Genomic DNA, 11,616 nt, shown 5'->3' with positions numbered 1-11,616 from the left:
GCACGGACAGGGCACACGTAGGGTTACCATGTGTCCCGTTTTTGCGGGGACAGTTCGGTATTTGGGTCCCCGATCTGGTAAAAAAAGAAAAGAAAATACCAGACATGTGAAATGTCAGGTGTTTTTCTCAGACTGACGCCCAGCAGGGACAGTTTTGCCCTCTTGCGTCTGGTGGGGGCGGGGGAGTGAGGAACACGGGGCCAAGTTATTCTTTGCCCCCAGGGCCTATAGGGGGCAGATCGGGGGCGTGGCCAGGGCACACTGCACTGTGGCTATTCTCTGCCCCCAGGGCCCATATGGGGCAGATCAGAGGCATGGCCAACATCAATTGCACTGTGGCTAGTCTCTACCTCCCAAGGCTCAAGGCTGTTGTCCACCCCTCAGGGCGGTTACCCTGGGGCGGGGGGCAGCTTTGCCTTCCCTCCCACCATCCCCTTGGAGGGGGAACCCCGTGGGCCTAGGAGGCGCCCTGCCCCCCACCGCCATGATGCCTTCTCCTTGCTGCACATCCCAAGAGGGGGTTGGATTTGGGGAGCCCATGCAGCACATAGGCTGGATTTCCAGGGGGGCTGAGCCTCCCCTTGCCTGGCTCCCTGGCTCCAGCAGACACTGGGGTCGCTCTGCACCTCGGGGAGATCTTGGGGCCCGCCGGCAGCTCGGACACCCCAGCCAATTCGGTCTGCGAGATCCTGGCTCACAGCCTGTCTGGGCCCCACTACCGCCCGGGGCAGGCGTAGGGAGGGAAGGACAGACCCCCCCCCCACCATGGGAATGCTGTGGACCCGGGCTGGGCTCAAGGCGGGGGGTTCCGATGTGGGGCAGTCCCCCGTTTTAGCGTGTGCCGGGTGCCGTGAGGCGGGGGTCCCCCAGGACGCCGGAGCCCCCTTTCCCTGGCGCGGCGGTTCGCTGCGTCTCTGTAACGATGCTCCCCGAAATAGAACCGAGAGTGGTGACAATTTCCTCATTTTCTTCAAAAGCCTCCCCCCCCCCCCGCTTGCGGGGAGCCATTTTGCTAATGTGTTTACGCGCCTCTTCCCTGCCATCAGCAGCTCCCTGTGGACTCCCCTCCCAGCGGCTCGGAAATGAAGCGTGCCTACCGCCCCCGCCCCGCCCCGCCCCGCCGAGGCTCCGGGCACCGGCTGGTGGGGGTCGGGGGCCGCTGACCCCCGGAAATATCAGTCAGGGGCCTCACACAGGCCAGAAGCAGAAAATAACAACCCGTCCCGTGGCCCCCGACTGAGGAGAAAACATTCCCCCGTTCCCCACCCAGCCCACACCCCCGGGGGCCCGGCCTACGTGATTTTGGCCTGCTCCAGCCCCATGGGGGGGCGGGGGGGATGAAAAGTGGGGGGCTGGAGCACACAATGCTGGGCCTCAGGAGCCAGATCCAGGCAAGTCAGGGGTCACATTGCCCCCACCCTTGGCCTGTGCGAAGGGGTAACATCAGGGATTTTAAGGTCGGCATCTGCTCCAACAGCGGGGACCCGTTTGTGGGTGGGGGCTGCTCATCCACAGAAAAATCAGTTGGGGGCCGCGCCAAGGGGAGACGCAAAACCCCAACCCCACCACCAAACCCCGCCCCCAACACCTCGCTGCTGTGGCCCCCGAGAAGGAGAAAGACTCCCCGCATTCCCCTCGCACACCGGAGCCTGGGGACCCCAGGATAGTGGATTTTGTGGCCTCCCCCAGGCTCTGGGGCGGGGCCAAAAATGAGGGGTTCAGTGTGTGGGAGGGAGCTGGTGGGAAGCAGGTGGCAGGGGGGGTCTGGGTGGGAGGGAGGGTGCAGGAGCAGAGTGGGGATGTGGGTGAGAAGGAGGGTGCAGGAGGGGGTGCGGGGGTGGGTGGATCTGGGAGGGTGCAGGAGCAGAGTGGGTGTGGGGGGGAAGGTGGGTGCAGGGCGGGCTGGGGTGGGTGGATCTGGGAGGGTGCAGGAGCAGAGTGGGTGTGGGGGGGAAGGTGGGTGCAGGGGGGGCTCGGGTGGGTGGATCTGGGAGGGTGCAGGAGCAGAGTGGGTGTGGGGGGGCTGGGGTGGGTGGATCTGGGAGGGTGCAGGAGCAGAGTGGGTGTGGGGGGAAGGTGGGTGCAGGAGTGGGGGTGGGGGGATCTGGGAGGGTGCAGGAGCAAAGTGGGTGTGGGGGGGAAGGTGGGTGCAGGAGTGGGGGTGGGGGGATCTGGGAGGGTGCAGGAGCAAAGTGGGTGTGGGGGGGAAGGTGGGTGCAGGAGTGGGGGTGTGTGGATCTGGGAGGGTGCAGGAGCAGAGTGGGTGTGGGGGGGAAGGTGGGTGCAGGAGTGGGGGTGGGGGGATCTGGGAGGGTGCAGGAGCAGAGTGGGTGTGGGGGGGGAAGGTGGGTGCAGGATGGGGCTGGGGGTGGGTGGGAGGGTGCAGGAGCAGAGTGGGGGTCTGGGTGGGAAGATGGGTGCAGGAGGGGGCTGGGGGTGAGGGGTCTGCCCAGGAGATAGGGTGCAGGAACAAAGTGGGGGTGGGTGATCTGGGTGGGATGGGGGGGCAAAGGGCTGGAGTGCCAACACCGGCCCCCCAATGCTGGAGGGGGATAGCCCTGAGGCCTGGGGGCCGCATCCAGCCCCCGGGCCTTAGTTTCCCCACCTTATCTAGTCTGACCTCCTGCACGTTGCAGGCCACAAGCCTCCTGAAACAGCCCCTCCCCCCCCCCCACGCCTGGCTGAGCTACTGAGCCCTCAAATCCCAGTTTCAAGACTTCAAGGTTCAGAAAATCCAGCCTGGGCTCTAGTTCAACCCTACAAGGGAGCGACCCTGCAGTGGGGGGCGAAACCTCCCCAGCGTCTCTGCCAATCTGACTCGGGAAAATTCCTTCCTGACCCCAGCTATGGTCGTCCCCTCGGCCCAGATGCATGTGGGCAAGACGTGCAGGAAGGAATTCTCTGGGAGCCGTCAGAGCCCTCCCCGCCCCATGTCCCGGCCCGCCTGGGAACTCCCCCGCCGCGCCCCGCAAGGCACTGCGAAAGCAGATCCTGCCCGCGGAGCCGGAGCCAGGGCTCAAACATTGGGAGTTGCCCCCAACCCCAATCTGCCCATCCCCTTCCCAGCAGTTAATTCCCATCACTTCTCTCCCCCAGCCTCACCTCTGTTTCCCCTGGCACTCTTCCCTCCCCTCCCCCAAACCTGGGGGGCTCCTTCCCCCTTCCAGGCTGGGGGGCAGCTCCAGGGGTTTTCCCCCACCTCTGCCCCTTCCGGGGGGCAGGGAGAAGAGCAGAGAACCTGTCCCATCTCCGCACAGCCCGGGACAGCTTCCCATGGGAGCAGCGGGGGAAGCCTCCAGGTCGTGTGTCCGGGCTCTGCCATTCCCCTGGGGAGCTTTCTCTCCCCACCAGCAAGCAGACTGTGGTGACTGGATGCAGGGACCAATGTCCCTGCTAATCTTTTCCGTCCCTGTGCAGATTTGTTTCTATCCATGTGCAGAATAAGTTTTGTTTGGCGCGCCAGGGCACGTGCGGATGTGCACCACCAGGAGGAACAACCGTGCTGTGGGCACTGTGGTAATCAGCTGGGCGGCACTGGAGTCTCTCCTGAGTGGCCGCACAAAGGCCCAGCAGGCAGGGGACACTGACAGTGGCTCTAGGCTGTGTCCCGGAGCAGTGGTCGGGCCAGATGCCTGCACCAGGTGCTGGGGAAGACGACGGACACGTCCCCCGCCCCACAAGGATAGACACAGCCAGGGGCACACACAGACCCCTGGAAATAGATGCTGTAGGCCCGGTGGGGACTGCCTGGGGCTCTCCCGGCCGTGCCCCCAGCCTGTGGTCGACAGCTGTGGGTCCTTTTGGAGACCCCCCCGGACCAGGAAGGAGCTGTCACTTCCTGCCCCATAACTTTGGAGGCCTTGCTGCTGTGCCAAGGGGTGTGATTCCCAGATGCCACAAGCACAAAGCCGTGAAACCAGCCCCCCCCACCGGATCCCAGCTTTGGGGACCTGTTGGGAGACACCCAGGTGGCGCGTGTATGGGACAGACAAAGGCTAAAGAAAAGCAGGCGCGCCCCAGCCCTGCCGACAACAGGCCCAGCCACCCAGCGCCCGGCCTGGCCCGTCGGCTCCACCACCTCCCCTTTTCTCACGCAAGCTGCCCTTTGCCTCCGATCCGCCCGTGGCGGCCAGAGACTCCCCCGCCCTTTCTGGCTGAAACCCCTTCCCCCTCCCAGGATTTTTCTTGCCCCTCCACCCCTGGTGACGCATGGGGCTTTGGAGCAGGGAAATCCGGAGATGTCTCAATATCTTCCCATTAACCTAACGGCCCATCACTGGCTTTTCCTGGGGGGAACGTGGGGGGGGGGGGGGAAGATTGTTGGTTGTTTGGAGCAGGCTTGGAAGAAGCTCCTCCTCCCAGTAAATTTCTTGGACAAGTCATGAATAGTTTTCTAGAGACAGGAACCCCCCATGCCCCCATCTGGCTGCCAGCAACATTCCCACTCATTTTTACCACCCACGTGCGGAATAAATGTTATGTGCGCCCAGGCATGTGCGGATGTGCACCACCAGTAGCAACACACGCTGTCGGTTGTGGGCCAATCAGCTGGGCGGCACTGGAATCTCTCCCCCAGTTTTGATTGCTCTCCTCTGGACGCTCTGCCATTTAAAGTGTGGTGCCCAGAACCACTGCTAAGCCTGCACCGTGCCAAATAGAGCCGGGTAATTATCGGGTACCAAAGCATCGGGGTGCAGCCCTTGCTAGGGGGCATCTAGGGCAGAAGGGGCTGCGAAGTAACTTTCCCTCTGGGCAGTTCATCCCACCTGACCCCTGGTTCTTCTCCACTAACACCACTGACCTGGATGGAGTGCCTGTAGATGTACCCCACGCGACGTGTTACTTCATGACGCTGCTAGATTCCTAGTCTTCCGCGGCGCGCTCCTTTGACGGAAATGCAGCTACTTCTGGGGTGCGCGGGGGCAGCTGTTTGACACAGCACTGGGCACAAGAGTCTCAGACAGGACGTGAAGCAGGAGAAGTTGCCCAGGTGAGACTGCAGGGGGCAGTAAAGGCCAGCGGAGTGGTTAGCCCCAGAGTTGGGGTGTTACTGAATCCAATGCCAGCTGGCCACCACTCAACCTTCCTGCCCGGCCTCCAGGAGGGGCTGACGTCAGTCCCGGGGGTGCCAGCCTCCTCCCGGACTGGGCCCGGCACCTGCCGCTCCACGCAGCCTTGACCCACAGGCTCTGGGGCAGAATTCACGCCTTGTCCCTGCACCCTGGGGGGTGGGAGGGCGTCTCCTGGGCTGAGTGCGGAGAACCGGGCCGGCGTTGTCACTGTGTAAACTTCCTGCAGCTGCGACTGTCACTGGCAGATCTCCAAGATCGGGACCGATCAATGTCTGAATGGAGCCCGGCCCCTCTGCGCCCTCCCTGGCCCTCCTGCCGCGGGCCCCTGGTGCCAGAATCGATGCAGCCTCGGCTCCGTGCGGGAAGGTTTCCAGCTGCTACAGCAGAGCGGAGGGGAGGGAGAAGTGGACTCCGTGACTAGCCGGGGATCCTGGTCTGACCTCCGATGAGATGGGATGCAGGGCAGCCCTGAATTCCTGGGTGGAACGGGGCAGCCGTGGTGCTGGAATCAATGTTCCTTCTCATTCAATGGTTCCCAAACTTTCTGGCATCACGCCCCCTTTTTGATTTTTGAGAAACCCTCCCGCCCCGCCCCGCATAACAGCAAAACTTGTTGAGCACAAAAAAAAAAAAAAAGAAAAGGAACTGACGGGGGCAGAAAAACAAAAACAGCAGCAAAACTTGAGGGGAGGAGGAATTTTAAAGGGGGAGCTGGGTCATCTCATGCCCCTCCTGGAATTGCTTCATGCCCCCCCAGTTTGGGAACCCACGCTCTAATTGTTTCCATCCTTGTGCGGAATAAATTTTATGCGCACTGATGCAGGTGCGGGTGTGCACCACCAAGAGGAACAAAAAGCAGCCACCCACATGCACAACTTGACAGGAAACATTGGCTGGAACTAATTTTAGAGTGGGGGAGCCGAGCTTTCCCCCCCCACCTGTTTGTACCCCTCACTGCCCCAGGTAGAGGTCACACCTAGAGTTGCCAACTCTCCTGGACCAGCTCTATTGGATGCCATGGCCGTGGTTCAGCGGATCCGGGAGAGTTGGCAAGTGGGAGGTGGCTGCGGAGCCCTGGGCAGGCGGTGGGACCCTGGGATGACTGGCTGCAGAGACCCTGGGATGGCCAGTGGTGGGATCCAGGGCAGGGGAGTGGCCTTTGTCTGCCAGACGGAGGAGACCAATATGAAATCCTTGTAGGTATTTATAGGCTGCGATCTACTCCCCTCTTCACTGTCTTTTAGCGGCTCTCTTTTAGGGAGGTGCGAGTCCTGCCTCCCCCGGGTTGGGATGGGATGGGCAAAAGCCAGCTGGACCCAGAGCAGGCATGATAAGCAACATCCCGATGATAAGCTGGTAGGGCAGGTTACTGCGTGGGCTAGGGTGCTTGACTGGGGAGAGGAGGATTGTAGATTTGAGTCCTGTTTCCAACTGGGTAGGTAGGATAAGGGGCACCCCCATGGCAAGGTGGGGGGGCAGGCTCCTGTGTGGCCTAGGGGATAGGGTGCTTGCTCCTGAGGTTCCAAATGTTATGCATAAAGGCTTTGACGTGGGCCTACAAGGGGACCCTGGGACCTGTTTGTGACCCAGTAATGAACCATGAACCGAGTGTCCCATTGGAGGCTGCAGCTCTTGCAGAGCTGTGAATGGAAGTCACTCCGCCTGAGTGTGGAAGGTGCTGGGCAGGTGTTCCCAGAGGATACAGGGAGAAGATCAGGTATGGAGAAAGCACTTTGTGCAAAGTATTCGCCCCAGGGGACACGGCATTTTCCTCTTGCGAGTTCGTGCGGGAACGCGCTCATTCCACCAGCCCGCTTGCGAGAACCAATCCCAGCGTCTCAACTGCCAGATTTTGACTCTAATAAATTCTTCAGCGGGCTTTTTCCGCCCTGGGCCCGCCTGTAAATTTAGACTGCTGCTGGAAATAGCTTCCCCTCGCTTTCTCTGGGTCCCGGGTAATAGGTGTTTACAGACATTTACCGGAAAACGGCTCAGCCTCGCACGCGGCGCGAGCGTGACACTCAACCCATCGCGGGCCGCACGCCGCAGCTCATCGGCACGCAGCCGTCCCATTGGCTGTGGATGGGAGGCGGCGGCGCGGGTTCGGCGCCACTCGTTTCGTGCCGTACGCAGGTGGCCTTGAACCCTCGGGCGCCCCTGGGAGGCGCGAGGCAGAACGAGTTGTTCTGGTGCATGGTGGTTTGAGAGCGAGGTTCCCGAAAAACCACCTCCCCCGAATAACAGTTTCGTAAAGGTCACCACTTTTGTGCGAGGGGCGTATCCGCCTTCCCCAGCGCTCTTGGGATGAGAAGGAGGTCAGCTGGGAAATGCTCACTTAAGACAAGTCCCCAACCTGCCGGCTGCCTCAGTTTCCCTAGCTAGATGATGATACCCACTGGCCTCCCAAAGGCTCCGTGAAGCAAGCCGCTCCCTTCCACCCCACAGGGGATGAAGCTACAACAGAGCAGCGCCAAGTGCTGCCAAGTAGCCCCCTTTAATGAGACTAATTGATGCACACGGTCCAGGCCCTGCCCCACCTGGCAAGGATCAGCTCCAGGGCAGTATCTGGCTCCTCTGCTGTTGTCATCGCAAGGGAAGTGTCAGGCTGGGAGCACACGTCAGCACGGCCACGTGGACAATTGGCCCGGTGAGCCAGTTACTGTATTGGCAATGTGGTCTCCTCATCTCAAAAAAGATAGACTGGCATTAGAAAAGGTTCAGAGAAAGGCAACTAAAATGATGAGGGGTTTGGAACAGGTGCCATATGAGGAGAGATTAAAGAGACTCGGACTTTTCAGCTTGGAAAAGAGGAGACTAAGGGGGGATAGGATCGAGGTCTATAAAATCATGACTGGTGGGGAGAAAGTGAATAAGGAAAAGTTATTGACTTGTTCCCATAATATAAGAAGGTGGAGCCACCAACTGAAATGAATGGGCAGCAGTTTAAAACAAATAAAAGGAATTTCTTCACGCAGCACATGGTCAACCTGTGGAACTCCTTGCCTAAGGAAGTTGTGAAGGCTAGAACTAGAACAGGGTTTCAAAAAGAACTAGATACATTCATGGAGGTGAAGTTCATGAATGGCTATTAGCCAGGATGGGTAAGGAACGGTGTCCCTAGCCTGTTTGTCAGAGGGTGGGGATGGACGGCAGCATTACCTGTTCGGTTCACTCCCTCTGGGGCACCTGGTTTTGGCCACGGGTGGCCGACAGGCCACTGGGTTGGATGGGCCTTTGGTCTGACCCAGTCTGGCTGTTCTTATGAGCCATGTGTGGACAGTGCTCTGTTAAGGGAAGGATTCTTCCACCCACCTGGCCGCTGCTGCTCCGAGAGCTGGCGTGTTTTAAGCATCAAAGAGCCACAGCTGCAGGGTAGGGCTTAGCTCACAACGCAGGGCACACGGTGCTGCCTCCAGGGCAGGTGACCCGGCAGGTGAGGCTGGCCTGGGATTAGGGAGGCCTGGGGTTCAAGGCCTTGTCCAGCCTGAAACTCGCCTCCTCGCTCAACCCAGCTTGGCCAAGGTCTCCTGTTGATTTGCTCTCTTGCATCAGGCTCATCCTGTGAGGGCCCTGCTGCCTGAGAGGTTCACGATTTGGCCCAAAGCCGCCCCACGTTGGGGGCCAGGCTTTGAATCAGCCTCGGCTCTCCAGAAAACCTGGCGATGGATTTTGGGTGCTTACCAGGGGCTGCTGACAATCTGTCTGCTGTGAGTGGCCCCGGTTTTCGCTCCCTCGGCCGGCTTCCTTCCCCCCCCCCCCGACTTTCCAGCTGCCCAAAGCATGTGCAAATGTGCACCACCAATAGAAATACATGCTGCTGGCTGCGATCAGCTGTGGGCGCTCTGCTAATCAGCTGGGTGGCACCTGAATCTCTCCTGGGCAGCCGCACAAGCACCCAGCTTACAGGGAACACCTCTCCCCACCCTCCCAAAAGGGCACCTAGGGGATGGGAGGCTTGGGGCTGGGGTAGTCCCATCTAGTGGGGAGGGGAGCACCCCCAGCCAGCCCCTTTCACCTATCTGGTGATTCTGTCCCTTTTCTGGTTTTTGTTTTTGTTTTTATTTTTGAGAACAGTCCCATTCCGGGCATCTCCCATTTGTCCTGGCACAATCAAACCCTTAATATGGAATTTGCTCCTAGCTCTTACCGGTTAGGAGGAGTTCTCGAACAAACAGACAAACAGACCGACAGACTCTCAAATACATAGTAGATAGATGATTTACTCAACTAGCACTAGTATGGGCTGTGTCATCTTCCAAAGATATTTTAAAAGCCATCAATGTAATGTCTCCATTATACTCTTTTTTCCCCCCACAAAAATTCAAAAAGACTAAACATCTTGGGGAAAAAACAGAACATTCACAGACTGAAATGCAGCTAAGTCCTCCTTGGGAAAACTGGCTGGCTTTCTCCTGAGCGGCCCTTTGCCTTTTGTCTTGGAGTTACGTCAGCTGTTATTACTGGCTTTGGAAAGTGTCTACCGAGGTGGAACGGATCTAAGTGGTGAGGCCGGTGGACTATTTTTTGTTACTGTTGGAACCACTTGGGGAGTTCCTACAACGGAAGTAGGTCTTGGCCCAGCAATAGAAGCTATACTTGGCTCAATCAGAGAGAAACCCACCGGAAACGTACTGAAAGAAACAAAGACTTCATCCGGAAGTTGACTAATGAAGGTACTCCAGTTGAGTCCTGGAGCGAAGAAGACCAGAAGTGTTTGTTGAGCCAGCTGAAAAAAGATCCACGTGATTTTTACAACTGTACAACAGCGACTTCTGGATTCTCCTCAACCTCTCTGTAGCTTTTATGGACGCCTGTCTTATAAAACACCAAATAGTCTGGTAGCACTATAAAGGCTAACAAAATATGTAGATCAGTGTTTCTTAAACTTCTTAAGATCGAGGAACACCAAACAATAATTTTTTTTTCCATGAGGAACACCCAGGATTTTTTGTTGAGCAAAAAAACCAAAACCAAAAAAAGGTCGGTGGGGATAAAGGGTCCGGGGACAGTTATTGAGAAAAAAAAAGGTCTCCTTCCCCTTTAAGGGTGGCCATTTTGAACTCTGTTGTTCTCCGCGGCACACCTCCAACTGCCTCGCTGACGTAGATGGTATCATGAGCTTTCGTGGGCACAGCCCACTTCTCCAGTTTTGGTTCTGGACATCCGACTGTCCAGTCATCTGGAGAAGTGGGCCATGCACACAAAAGCTCATGATACCATCTACATGTTTCGTTAGTCTCTATAGTGCTACCAGACTCTTTGGTGTTTTATAAGTTTTTCCTGTTACAGACTAACTTGGCTACCCCTCTGAAGCTTATAAAACATCTCCCATTGAGTGGAATGAGGGACAACCAGTGATGGGGTAGCCATGGGATCGGGATGGAGAATTTGAATGCAGAGTAGACTAGCATCCTGTGAACAAAGATTGGACTTCAACGTCTTTACCGTCACCCGTGGGGCTGAACCAATCTTTGAGCCCTGTTTCCTGGGATGCAAGAAATCGGGATGCATCCCTTGCTGCTCACAGTCACCACCAGCTCCCGTGGAGCGTTCTTCATCGCTGGAAAGAATTCTGCATTCTGAAAGAAGGCACCGTCTCCCTGGCTGTGTGAATGAAGTCAAGAACATCTCAGTTGAAGGCCTCGGAAGAATTGGACACCCAAGAAGCCACCACCAAAGACAAACACGCTGCATTCGAGGACGGGCGGAACCGCTCTTATCCGGCACGCTCTAGTCCGGCAACACCTGTGGTCCGGCAAATTCTCCAGTTCGGGACCGGTTATGTCCCGAGGATGCTGGACTAGAGCCGTTCAATTCATAGATCATTAACAGACCTGTGCAGACTTCCCAGAAGAAAGCAAGAGCCTTCACTGAAGGCTCACGTAGCCTTAGAGTCACTGTGGAGAGTTCTCTGACAACATCCGCTCCATGTACAGTGGCCATCAAAAACAGCAAACAGAACGGTGGGAATTATTAAAAAGGGACAGAGAATTAAACAGAGGGCATCTTATTGCCTCTGTATAAAACCCTGGAACGCCCACATCTTGAATTCTGCGTGCAGCTGTGGTCGCTTCATCTCAAAAATGTAGCTTGGCACTGGAAAAAGTTCAGAAAAGGGCAACAAAAACGAGGCGGGGTTTGGAGCGGCTGCGGAATGAGGCGAGATTCATAAGACGGGGACTTTTCAACTTAAACAGGAGAAGAGTAAGGGGGGATAGGATAGAGGTCTATAAAATCATGACGGGGTGTGGAGAAAGTAGATAAAGAAAAGTTATCTCCTTGCCCCATAACACAAGAAGGAGGGGGTCATCAAATGAAATGAATAGGCAGCAGGTTTAAAACAAAGCAAAGGAAGTTTTTCTGCACGCAACACACAGTCAACCTGTGGAACTCCTTGCCGGAGGATGTTGTGAAGACCAGGGCCTTAACAGGGTTCAAATACAAACTAGATAGATTCATGGAGGTTAGGTCCATCAATAGCTTTAGCCAGGCTGAAGAGAAATAGTGTCCCTAGTCTCTGTTTGTCAGAGGCTGGAAATGGGTG

Source organism: Pelodiscus sinensis, unplaced genomic scaffold (genome assembly GCF_049634645.1).
Source record: "Pelodiscus sinensis isolate JC-2024 unplaced genomic scaffold, ASM4963464v1 ctg34, whole genome shotgun sequence".
Taxonomy (NCBI): Eukaryota; Metazoa; Chordata; order Testudines; family Trionychidae; genus Pelodiscus; species Pelodiscus sinensis.
This window is presented reverse-complemented; position numbering follows the sequence as displayed.